The sequence below is a fragment of the Tamandua tetradactyla genome, chromosome X, assembly GCF_023851605.1.
Source record: "Tamandua tetradactyla isolate mTamTet1 chromosome X, mTamTet1.pri, whole genome shotgun sequence".
In the NCBI taxonomy this organism is placed as follows: Eukaryota; Metazoa; Chordata; class Mammalia; order Pilosa; family Myrmecophagidae; genus Tamandua; species Tamandua tetradactyla.
Window position 1 is genome coordinate 141,024 of NC_135353.1, and position 12,091 is coordinate 153,114.

The window sequence follows — 12,091 nt, forward strand, 5'->3', positions numbered from 1 at the left end:
CCCAGGTGAGTTGGCTTGACTGCCTTATCAAAGATCAAATGTCCATAGATGAGAGGGTCTATATCTGAGCACTCTATTCGATTCCATTGGTCGATATATCTATCTTTATGCCAATACCATGCTGTTTTGACCACTGTGGCTTCATAATATGCCTTAAAGTCAGGCAGTGCAAGACCTCCAGCTTCGTTTTTTTTCCTCAAGATGTTTTTAGCAATTCGGGGCACCCTGCCCTTCCAGATAAATTTGCTTATTGGTTTTTCTATTTCTGAAAAATACGTTGTTGGGATTTTGATTGGTATTGCATTGAATCTGTAAATCAATTTAGGTAGGATTGACATCTTAACTATATTTAGTCTTCCAATCCATGAACACGGTATGCCCTTCCATCTGTTTAGGTCTTCTGTGATTTCTTTTAGCAGTTTTTTGTAGTTTTCTTTATATAGGTTTTTTGTCTCTTTAGTTAAATTTATTCCTAGGTATTTTATTCTTTTAGTTGCAATTGTAAATGGGATTCGTTTCTTGATTTCCCCCTCCGCTTGTTCATTGCTAGTGTATAGAAATGCTACAGATTTTTGAATGTTGATCTTGTAACCTGCTACTTTGCTGTACTCATTTATTAGCTCTAGTAGTTTTGTTGTGGATTTTTCCGGGTTTTCGACGTATAGTATCATATCATCTGCAAACAGTGATAGTTTTACTTCTTCCTTTCCAATTTTGATGCCTTGTATTTCTTTTTCTTGTCTAATTGCTCTGGCTAGAACCTCCAACACAATGTTGAATAATAGTGGTGATAGTGGACATCCTTGTCTTGTTCCTGATCTTAGGGGGAACGTTTTCAATTTTTCCCCATTAAGGATGATATTAGCTGTGGGTTTTTCATATATTCCCTGTATCATTTTAAGGAAGTTCCCTTGTATTCCTATCCTTTGAAGTGTTTTCAACAGGAAAGGATGTTGAATCTTGTCAAATGCCTTCTCTGCATCAATTGAGATGATCATGTGATTTTTCTGCTTTGATTTGTTGATATGGTGTATTACATTAATTGATTTTCTTATGTTGAACCATCCTTGCATACCTGGGATGAATCCTACTTGGTCATGATGAATAAATCTTTTAATGTGTTGTTGGATACGATTTGCTAGAATTTTATTGAGGATTTTTGCATCTATATTCATTAGAGAGATCGGCCTGTAGTTTTCTTTTCTTGTAATATCTTTACCTGGTTTTGGTATGAGGGTAATGTTGGCGTCATAGAATGAATTAGGTAGTTTTCCCTCCACTTCGATTTTTTTGAAGAGTTTGAGGAGAGTTGGTACTAATTCTTTCTGGAATGTTTGATAGAATTCACATGTGAAGCCGTCTGGTCCTGGACTTTTCTTTTTAGGAAGCTTTTGAATGACTGCTTCAATTTCTTTACTTGTGATTGGTTTGTTGAGGTCATCTATTTCTTCTTGAGTCAAAGTTGGTTGTTCATGTCTTTCCAGGAACCCGTCCATTTCCTCTAAATTGTTGTATTTATTAGCGTAAAGTTGTTCATAGTATCCTGTTATTACCTCCTTTATTTCTGTGAGGTCAGTAGTTATGTCTCCTCTTCCATTTCTGATCTTATTTATTTGCATCCTCTCTCTTCTTCTTTTTGTCAATCTTGCTAAGGGCCCATCAATCTTATTGATTTTCTCATAGAACCAACTTCTGGCCTTATTGATTTTCTCTATTGTTTTCATGTTTTCAATTTCATTTATTTGTGCTCTAATCTTTGTTATTTCTTTCCTTTTGCTTGCTTTGGGGTTAGCTTGCTGTTCTTTTTCCAGTTCTTCCAAATGGATAGTTAATTCCTGCATTTTTGCCTTTTCTTCTTTTCTGATATAGGCATTTAGAGCAATAAATTTCCCTCTTAGCACTGCCTTTGCTGCGTCCCATAAGTTTTGATATGTTGTGTTTTCATTTTCATTCGCCTCGAGGTATTTGCTAATTTCTCTAGCAATTTCTTCTTTGACCCAGTCGTTGTTTAGGAGTGTGTTGTTGAGCCTCCATGTATTTGTGAATTTTCTGGCACTCTGCCTATTATTGATTTCCAACATCATTCCTTTATGGTCCGAGAAAGTGTTGTGTAAGATTTCAATCTTTTTAAATTTATTAAGACTTGCTTTGTGACCCAGCATATGGTCTATCTTTGAGAATGATCCATGAGCACTTGAGAAAAAGGTGTATCCTGCTGTTGTGGGATGTAATGTCCTATAAATGTCTATTAAGTCTAGTTCATTTATAGTAATATTCAGATTCTCTATTTCTTTGTTGATCCTCTGTCTAGATGTTCTGTCCCTTGATGAGAGTGGTGAGTTGAAGTCTCCAACTATTATGGTATATGAGTCTATTTCCCTTTTCAGTGTTTGCAGTATATTCCTCACGTATTTTGGGGCATTCTGATTCGGTGCATAAATATTTATGATTGTTATGTCTTCTTGTTTAATTGTTCCTTTTATTAGTATATAGTGTCCTTCTTTGTCTCTTTTAACTGTTTTACATTTGAAGTCTAATTTGTTGGATATTAGTATAGCCACTCCTGCTCTTTTCTGGTTGTTATTTGCATGAAATATCTTTTCCCAACCTTTCACTTTCAACCTATGTTTATCTTTGGGTCTAAGATGTGTTTCCTGTAGACAGCATATAGAAGGATCCTGTTTTTTAATCCATTCTGCCAATCTATGTCTTTTGATTGGGGAATTCAGTCCATTGACATTTAGTGTTATTACTGTTTGGATAATATTTTCCTCTAACATTTTGCCTTTTGTATTATATATATCATATCTGATTTTCCTTCTTTCTACATTCTTTTCCATATCTCTCTCTTCTGTCTTTTTGTATCTGACTCTAGTGCTTCTTTTAGTATTTCTTGCAGAGCTGGTCTCTTGGTCACAAATTCTTTCAGTGACTTTTTGTCTGAGAATGTTTTAATTTCTCCCTCATTTTTGAAGGATAATTTTGCTGGATATAGAAGTCTTGGTTGGCAGTTTTTCTCTTTTAGTATTTTAAATATATCATCCCACTGTCTTCTAGCTTCCATGGTTTCTGCTGAGAAATCTACACAAAGTCTTATTGGGTTTCCCTTGTATGTAATGGATTGTTTTTCTCTTGCTGCTTTCAAGATCTTCTCTTTCTCTTTGACCTCTGACATTCTAACTAGTAAGTGTCTTGGAGAACGCCTATTTGGGTCTAATCTCTTTGGGGTGCGCTGCACTTCTTGGATCTGTAATTTTAGGTCTTTCATAAGAGTTGGGAAGTTTTCAGTGATAATTTCTTCCATTAGTTTTTCTCCTCCTTTTCCCTTCTCTTCTCCTTCTGGGACACCCACAACACGTATATTTGTGCGGTTCATATTGTCCTTGAGTTCCCTGATACCCTGTTCAAATTTTTCCATTCTTTTCCCTATAGTTTCTGTTTCTTTTTGGAATTCAGATGTTCCATCCTCCAAATCACTAATTCTATCTTCTGTCTCTTTAAATCTATCATTGTAGCTATCCATTATTTTTTCTATGTTTGCTACTTTATCCTTCACTTCCATAAGTTCTGCGATTTGTTTTTTCAGTTTTTCTATTTCTTCTTTATGTTCAGCCCATGTTCTCTTCATGTCCTCCCTCAATTTATCGATTTCATTTTTGAAGAGGTTTTCCATTTCTGTTCGTATATTCAGCATTAGTTGTCTCAGCTCTTGTGTCTCATTTGAGCTATTGGTTTGTTCCTTTGACTGAGCCATATTCTCAATCTTTTGAGCGTGGACAGTTATCTTCTGCTGGCGTCTGGGCATTTATTCAGATTTCTCTTGGTGTTGGACCCAGCAAGGTTGTAATATTTTTCTGTGAAATCTCTGGGATCTGTTTTTCTTATCTTGCCCAGTATGTGGCGCACGTGGCACACGTTTGTCTCAAGTGTTTGGAATGGGTCTCCCCCAGTCACCGATCTCTGTGGCCTGGGGATTTCGGATCCAATTCTCTCCGTTGGTTCAGGGGCCGCGCGTGGTGGGGGCGTCAGCTGCCGCGGCCTGAGGGGACCCTGTGGCTGGTTGCGGGCCAGAGCGGGCCTGGGGGATTCCCCACCAGACCTAGAAGCCTCCCGTGGGGGGGGCTACCACTGCTTGGATAGCCCTCCTATCCGAGACTCGTATCAGCGGACTCGAAGCAGAGACTCGAAGCCGCCCGCAAAAGAGGGGTGCCGCCTGCCTCGGCTTGGGAAACTTGCTTCTCCAATACTCTCAGCCAGCCTGGAAAGGAGGGAGGGAGTAGCTCGGACCAGCGCAGCTGCTGCTGATCGGGAAATCACGCGCCGCTCGGGGGTCTCACCGCAGCCGAGTCTCGCAGTCAGTCTAGCCAGCCCAGACTTTGGATAGCCCTCTGATCTGAGATTCGTAGCCACGGACTCAAAGCCGAGACTTGAAGCCGCCCGCAGAAGAAGGGCGCCGCCTGCCTCGGCTTGGGAAACTTGCTTCTCCGATACTCTCAGCCGGCCCGGGAAGGAGGGAGGGATTAGCTCGGACCGCCACAGCTGCGGCTGCTTGGCAAATCACGCGCTGCTCGGGGGTCTCGCCGCAGCCAAGAGTCGCAGTCAGACTTGCCAGCCCAGACTTTGTATAGCCCTCTGATCCGAGACTCGTAGCTGCGGACTCGAAGCCGAGACTCGAAGCCGCCCGCAAAAGTGTGGCGCCGGCCGCCTTGGCTGGGAAGCTTGTCTCTCTGAGTCTCTCAGCCAGCCCGGGAAGGAGGGAGGGATTAGCTCGGACCGCCGCAGCTGCGGCTGCTCGGGGGTCTCGCCGCAGCCAAGTCTCGCAATCAGACTTGCCAGCCCAGACTTTGGATAGCCCTCTGATGCGAGACTCGTAGTCGCGGACTCGAAGCCGAGACTCGAAGCCGCCCGCAAAAGTGTGGCGCCGGCCGCCTTGGCTGGGAAGCTTGTCTCTCCGCGTCCCTCAGCCAGCCCAGGAAGGAGGGAGGGATTAGCTCGGACCGCTGCAGCTGCGGCTGCTCGGGAAATCGCCCGCCGCTCGGGGATCTCACTCACCGCAGCCGAGTTTTGCAGTCAGACTAACCAGCCCAGACTGGGTTACGCTGTGTGTCCATTCCCTGCTGTAACCCCAGGAGCTGTTCTGTACTGTTTCTGTTCACCTATTAGTTGATTTGGAGTCGGAGGAACTAAGACGCATGTACCTTACTAAGACGCCATCTTGGATCCCCCTTTCTATATACTCTTAATGAACAATCTGAGGAGGAAATAAAAAAATATTTCACTTACAATAGCAACCAAAAGAATCAAATATTTAAGAATAAATTTAACCAAGGCTGCAAAAAGCTTATACACAGAAATATACATGAAATTGCTAAAAGAAATCAAAGAAGACCTAAATAAATGGAAAGGTATAACATGTCTACAGATTGGAAGACTAAAAAAAGTTAAGATGTCACTTTTATCTAAATTGATCTGTAGATTAAATGCAATGCCTATTAAAATCACAACAACTTACTTTGCAGAAATAGAAAAACCAATAGCCAAGTTTATTTGGAATGTTAGGGTGCCCTGAATATCTAAAAATATGTTGAGAAAGATGAATGAGGTGGGAGATCTCACATTACCTGCCTTTAAACCATACTACAAAGCTATTGTGATCAAAACAGCATGGTACTGGCATAAGGATAGATATACTGATGAAGGGAATCAAATTAAGCTTTCAGAAATAGACCTTCCCACCTATGGTAAATTGATTTTTGATTAGACAGTCAAATCAGCTCAACTGGAACAGAGCAGCCTCTTCAATAAATGGTGTTTGGAGCACTCGATATCCATATCCAAAAGAATGAAAGAGGATCCCTATATCACATGCTATACAAAAATTAACTAAAACTGGATCAAAGTCCTAAACATTAGAGCTAACACCATAAAACCTTCATAAGAAAATGTAGAGAAAATCTTAAAGATCTTGTAATAGCAAATATAAATAAGTTCTTGTATGAACTACTGCAAAGGTTTGAGTCTTGTATAAAAAGTATGTAAGTTTGGAGTATAGGGGGAAACTATTGCATGCTATGCGCTATGTTTAACAGGAAAATATCAACAATACTGCAGCAACACCAGGGATAAATAGTGGGGGGAAGGACAAGGGTTAAGGGGAAGTTTGGATTTTCTATTTGGTGAGGGTGTATTTATTGGTTATGAAATTATCTAAAATGGGGAGTGTTGATGGACCATTGGCTGTGGACATTATAAATGGTGCCTAATGAATGGAGGTGGTTGAAGGATGCACTGAATGAGCAGTAGATTTGCAAATGATAAACGATGTTGTATACATATGGTTGAATATTGTGCTGCTATAAAATGGAATGAAGTTGTGAGGCATGCAACATTGTGAATGAACCTGTGGGACATTTGATGAGTTAAAATAAGCCAGAAACAAAAGAGCAAATATTGTGTGGTCTCCTTTAGAAAATACTTATGAGAAAACAGGGGCCTAGATTGTAAACTCTTATAGCAGTCATATTTAGTCTGGAGTAGTTAAGTGTTATTTCTGGATTTTGAGAGACTATTTTATATATCTATAAGCTGATATGTAGAGATAAAAATGAAGATGGTCAGGTCAGGTCTATGCTAATTCAGAATACAGGGGTAAGGAAGACATTGTCTGTAATTTAGAGCCTCATCTACTCTTTGAGACCAAAAGAAGAAAGGTTTATTTTGTCCAGAACCTGAATTTTCTGTAGTACATAATCGAACTCAACATGTTTGGATAGTTCATTTAAACAATCCAAACTTAGGGAGCCCAGAATAAGAAGGAGAGCCTTTAAACCTGTATAGCTTAATGTAATGCTTGGAAACATTCCAGAGTATAGTAAGCAGATAATCAAAAGTATTAGCAAGGTCCTTTGAGGGGTGGAAGAAAAAACATGGACCTGTTAAACTTTGCCACCAGAGAAACCCCTGATGCGGTGCAAAACGTTAGGAACACCCAAATCGGAAGGTCAAGCCCTTGATCTTGAGGCTTGTTCTTGTAAAGCTTATGTATGTAGCAGAGAAGCTTATACTACCTATAGGTATGCCTAAGAGTTACTTTTGGAGGACCTCTTCTGTTGCTCAGTTGTGACCTCTCTCTCTCTAAGCCCAACTCTGCAAGTGAAATCATTGACCCCCCCCTTACGTGGGACATGTCATCCGGGGATGATAGTCTCCCTGGCAGCATGGGAGATGACTCCCAGGGATGAGCCTGGACCTGGCACTTGGGATTAACAATGCCATCCTGACCAAAAAGGGGAAGAGTAGTGTAACAAATAAGGTATCAGTGGCTGAGAAAGTTCAAAGAGTTGAGAGGCTACTCTGAAGTCACTCTCATGCAAGCTTCAATTAGACATTGCTACCTACCATAACTTGCCAACCCCCAACCAAAACCATTCCTGCCAATCCTAAAGAACACCTAGGATTCTATAAGGATTCCATGTACTAGGGTAACTTTCCAGAAAGTTACAACCACCAATGGGTCTCTGGACCAGATAAGTCCTGAAATGCTAAGGGGTCACCCCCTCCAGAACATCAACTGCTTCTATCCCCCCTCCCGTATTATCAACAGTCCCTTCAGTCATGGTTAGATTCATGTGTCAACTTGGCCAAGTGGTGATACCTGTTTGTCTGGTTGGGCAAGTGCTGGCCTGTCTGTTGCGATGAGGACATTTCATAGAATTAAATCATGATCATGTCAGCTACATGTCGCTACAAAGGGGAGTGTCTTCTGCTATGAGTAATGCTTAATCTGATCACTGGAAGCCTTTTAAGGAGGATTCAGGAGAGACAGGTTTTTCCTGTCTCGGCTGGTGAGCCTCCCCTGTGGAGTTGGTCCAGACCCTCCATCAGAATCATTGGCTTCACAGCCTGTCCTGTGGATTTTGGACTCTGTGTTCCCACGGTCATGTGAGACACTTTTATAAATTTTATATTTGTGAGTGTTCCTTGTTGATTCTGTTTCTCTAGAGAACTCTAATACACCTCCCAACATGAAAAAATTATAATGGCCATAGTCATTCCCCTAAAAAGTGGGAGAAAGATCAAAGGTAATGGTTGAGTAATATAGAGAAGGTAGGGTTTAACAAATGAGTATGATTGCTGAATCATTATAATGATTTTTCTTTTTGTTTCCAATATCTTATAGCAGCTTGAAGTAAAAACTTAAACTTCGTGGAATTGTAACCCATACCAAACTCTGAAATCTGTTCTACAACTAATTGCTGTGATGTGCTTTGAAACTTATTGCTTTTTTGTGTATATGTTATTTTTCACAAAAAAGAAAGTCAATTGAAATTATAAAAAAAAAATACACTGAGAGACAAACTTAGTCCTTGGTATAAAACAAGGATCAGCAAACTGATTGGCAAGTCAAATTGGGCCTGCTGCCTGTTTTTGTGAGTAAAGTTTTATTGGAACACCCGTACACAAAAGACAAGACCCTCTGCAAGCAAAACCATTATTATTCACTGAAGGCTCAGTAAATGGAAACCACATATAAGATAAGGGTTTAATATCCAGACTATATCAAGAGACCCTACAGCTCAGCAACTAAGGGAAAACCCAATTTAAAAATGGGCAAAACATGGGCAGACACTTTTCTGAATAGGAAATACATATGGCTTGAAAGCATATAAAAACTGCTCAACTTAACTGGTTATTAGGGAAATGCAAATCAAAACCACAATAAAATATCATCTCTCTCCTAATAGAATGGCAATTATCAATAAAAACAGAAAATTATAAGCTCTGGAGAAGATGTGAAGAAAGAAGAACACTTATTCACTCTTATTGGGAATGTAGAATGGTGCAACACTCTGGAAGGCAGTTTAGTGGTTCCTTCAGAATCTAAGTACAGAATTGCCATATGATCCAGCAATCCCATTACTAAGAATATATTCAGAGGAACTGAAGGTAAGGACATGAATGGACATTTGCACACTGATGTTTATAGTGGCATTATTCATGATTCTCAAGAGATGGAATACACCCAAATGTCCATTAATGGATCAGTGGCTGGGATCTCCATTTGCAAGAACAGAAAACGAAAAAGAAAAGAAGGGGGGTCCATACCTTGCATCATATACAAAAATCAACTCAAAATGTAGATAATATAAGAGCTAGACCAACTCACTCCTAGAAGAAAAAGTAGAGAAGCATCTTCAGTACCTTAAGTTAAGTAATGGTTTCTAAGACTTATATCCAAAGCACAAGCAAAAAAAAGATAAAATAGATGAATATGACTTTATCAAAATAAAAAACTTTTGTACTTCAAAGGACTTTATCATGAAAGTAAAACAACAACCTGCACAATGGGAGAAAATATTTGGAAACCACATATCCAATAAAGAATTAATATCCAGAATAAATAAAACAATCCTTTTACTTAAGATAAAAAATTACAAAGAACCCAGTTTAAAAATGGGTAAAAGACTTGAACAGACATATCTCCAAAGAAGATATACAAATGGCCAAAAAGTACATGAAAAGATGTTCAACATCTTTGGCCATTCAGGAAATGCAAATTAAAACCACAGTGAGATGTAATTTCATACTCATTAGAATGGCTGTGATAAAACAAGCAAAAAAGGAAAACCAGAGAATAACAAGTGTTAGAGAGGATGTGGGGGAATAGGAATATTCATTCATTCTTGGTGACAATGTAATGTGGTGTAGTACCGTAGAAGACAATTGGCTATTCCTCAGAAAGCCAAGTATCAAACTACCATATTACCTGGCAATCTTACTCCTAGGTATATACCCCAAAGAATTGAAAGCAGGGTCTTGAAGAGATGTTTTCACATTGACATTCATAGCAGCATTATCTGTCATTGTCAAAAAGATGAAGCAACCTATTGTTGATAAATGGAAAAATGAAATGAGGTATATACATGGAATATTATTCAGCAATAAAAAGGAAAGGAGTCCTGGGGTGGTGTGATGGTGATTCAGTGGCAGAATTCTCACCTGCTATGCCAGAGACCCATGTTTGATTCCTAGTGCCTGCCCATGTAAAAAGAAAAAAAAAAAAAAAAAAGGAATTAAGTCCTGATGCACACAACAACAAGGATGTACCTTGAAGACATTATGTTGAGTGAAAAAATAAGCCAGGCACATAAGGACAGATATTGTATGATCTTACTGATATGAACTAATTACAATAAGCAAAAACTACACAGAGTTAGAATCTAGAATATAGGTTACCAGGGGATAAATTTGAGTTAGAGAATGGAAAGTGGATGGTTAATTTGTACTGACTTTCTATTGTTGTTCATTGTAAAGGTTTGAAAATGGATGATAGTGATGGGAGCACTTTATTGTGAGTATAATTAACAGCACTGAATTATATAGTTGAATATGATTGGAAGGGAATTTCTTAGGTTTTATATGTTATTAAAGTAAAAATTGAAAGATAAAACATAGGGCAGTATAACACAGTGAATTCTATTGCAGATGATGGATTATAGCTAATAGTACAAGTATAAGAATGTTCTTTCATAAATTATAACAAATGTGTGACACTAATACAAGGTGTTAATAGTAGGGTTGTGTAAGGGAAAAATACACCTTATGTAAAATGAGGATGATAGTTAATAGTACTGTTTTAATACTCTTTCATCAATGGTAGCAAAGGCAACTACTGTTAAAAAAATATTGCAATTACAGAAAAGTGCTATCATTAATTGTAACAAATGTTCCACACCAGTAGTAGGTGTTGGTAGTGGGATGTTATATAGGAATCTTGTATTTTATGTATGATTGCTCTGTAAACTCACAACTTCTCTAATAAAAATGTTTTTAAAATCTGAGACAACAAAGAAGCATTTTTCTTGCATTTTCTATTAGTTTGGAAAAGGAAGAAAGTGAAGAGAGAGTGATGAAGGCACATTTTGACAAACAAATGTAATGAAAACAAAAAACACTAGGGTTTAATTTCTATTTTTCCAAGTGTTTGGTGTCTCTTTACACTGTTTTTTATATGAAAGGGGAAAGCAGTAGCTTTGTTGAACCACAAGAGGGTGGCATTGTCCTGTGTGTGTGCATTTCTTGACTATGGAGTTCTTATTAGCCTCCTTGATAAATTTCTATCCCTCAAAATAAATTAAACTCTTTTCATAGTTCTGTCTGTAGCATCCCTATCTTTCAATGTAAGCAGTGTGAGCTTTATTAACTTAATAAATGTGACGTTTCCCTAAGAACCTGTGTTTGGGATGTTCTGAAAATGAATATAAAGCAGAAAATTTTATTTCCCATATGCATATAGATTTCTTTGAAAGAAAACAAGTTTTGAAGGTACACAATGAGAGACAATTCAATGTGTTTTTTGTTTGTTTCAAAAATATTCCAGCTTTATCAATGATCTTGAATGAATACTTCAGCTTCCATATCTGTTGAATAGAAATCCTCCTCCTCTTCCACTCCTTCCTGTGCTCATCACTCAGGGTTTTTGAAAGCCTTAGTGAAATACCGTGTGTGAAGATTTAGGTGTGTACTGGGGAAAACAGTATGCAAATAGAATATTTATTTATTTATTGGTCTCTGTTTGTATCTGAAAATTACAGGCAGGCAATAGTATGTATGTTTTATACTAGGTTTTCAAAGAACTACAACTTGAATTATTTCCAATTCAATAAATCTTAATTACTCTCTGACAAGTTACATTAATTTCTGATCTATAATTTATATAGGTAGAAAAGTGTAACTTTAGCCCCTGTTAAAAAATCCAATTAAATTTCTCCATGTTTTTCAAGTGATTTAAAGTGACTGTGGTTCAGTTAGATGTTACCATAAAAACCAACAACAGAAAATGGCAAAGTATAAACATTTTCCCTTCTACTCAAAAGGGTTTGGTGTCACGATAAACTTAGCTTGTTGGTCTAACAGTAGCTAATTAAAAAGCTATAGAATCTGGAAAAAAAGATGTGCTTGGAAGCACTGTCCTCTAAGGGCTCAATCCACTAAGGGCAACAAAATGCTGAAGAAAATAACTAGCTCACAATTTATACCAAGAAATCAAGAAAGGAGTTAGTCATAGCTCAGGAGAAAAATTCAAGCAGAA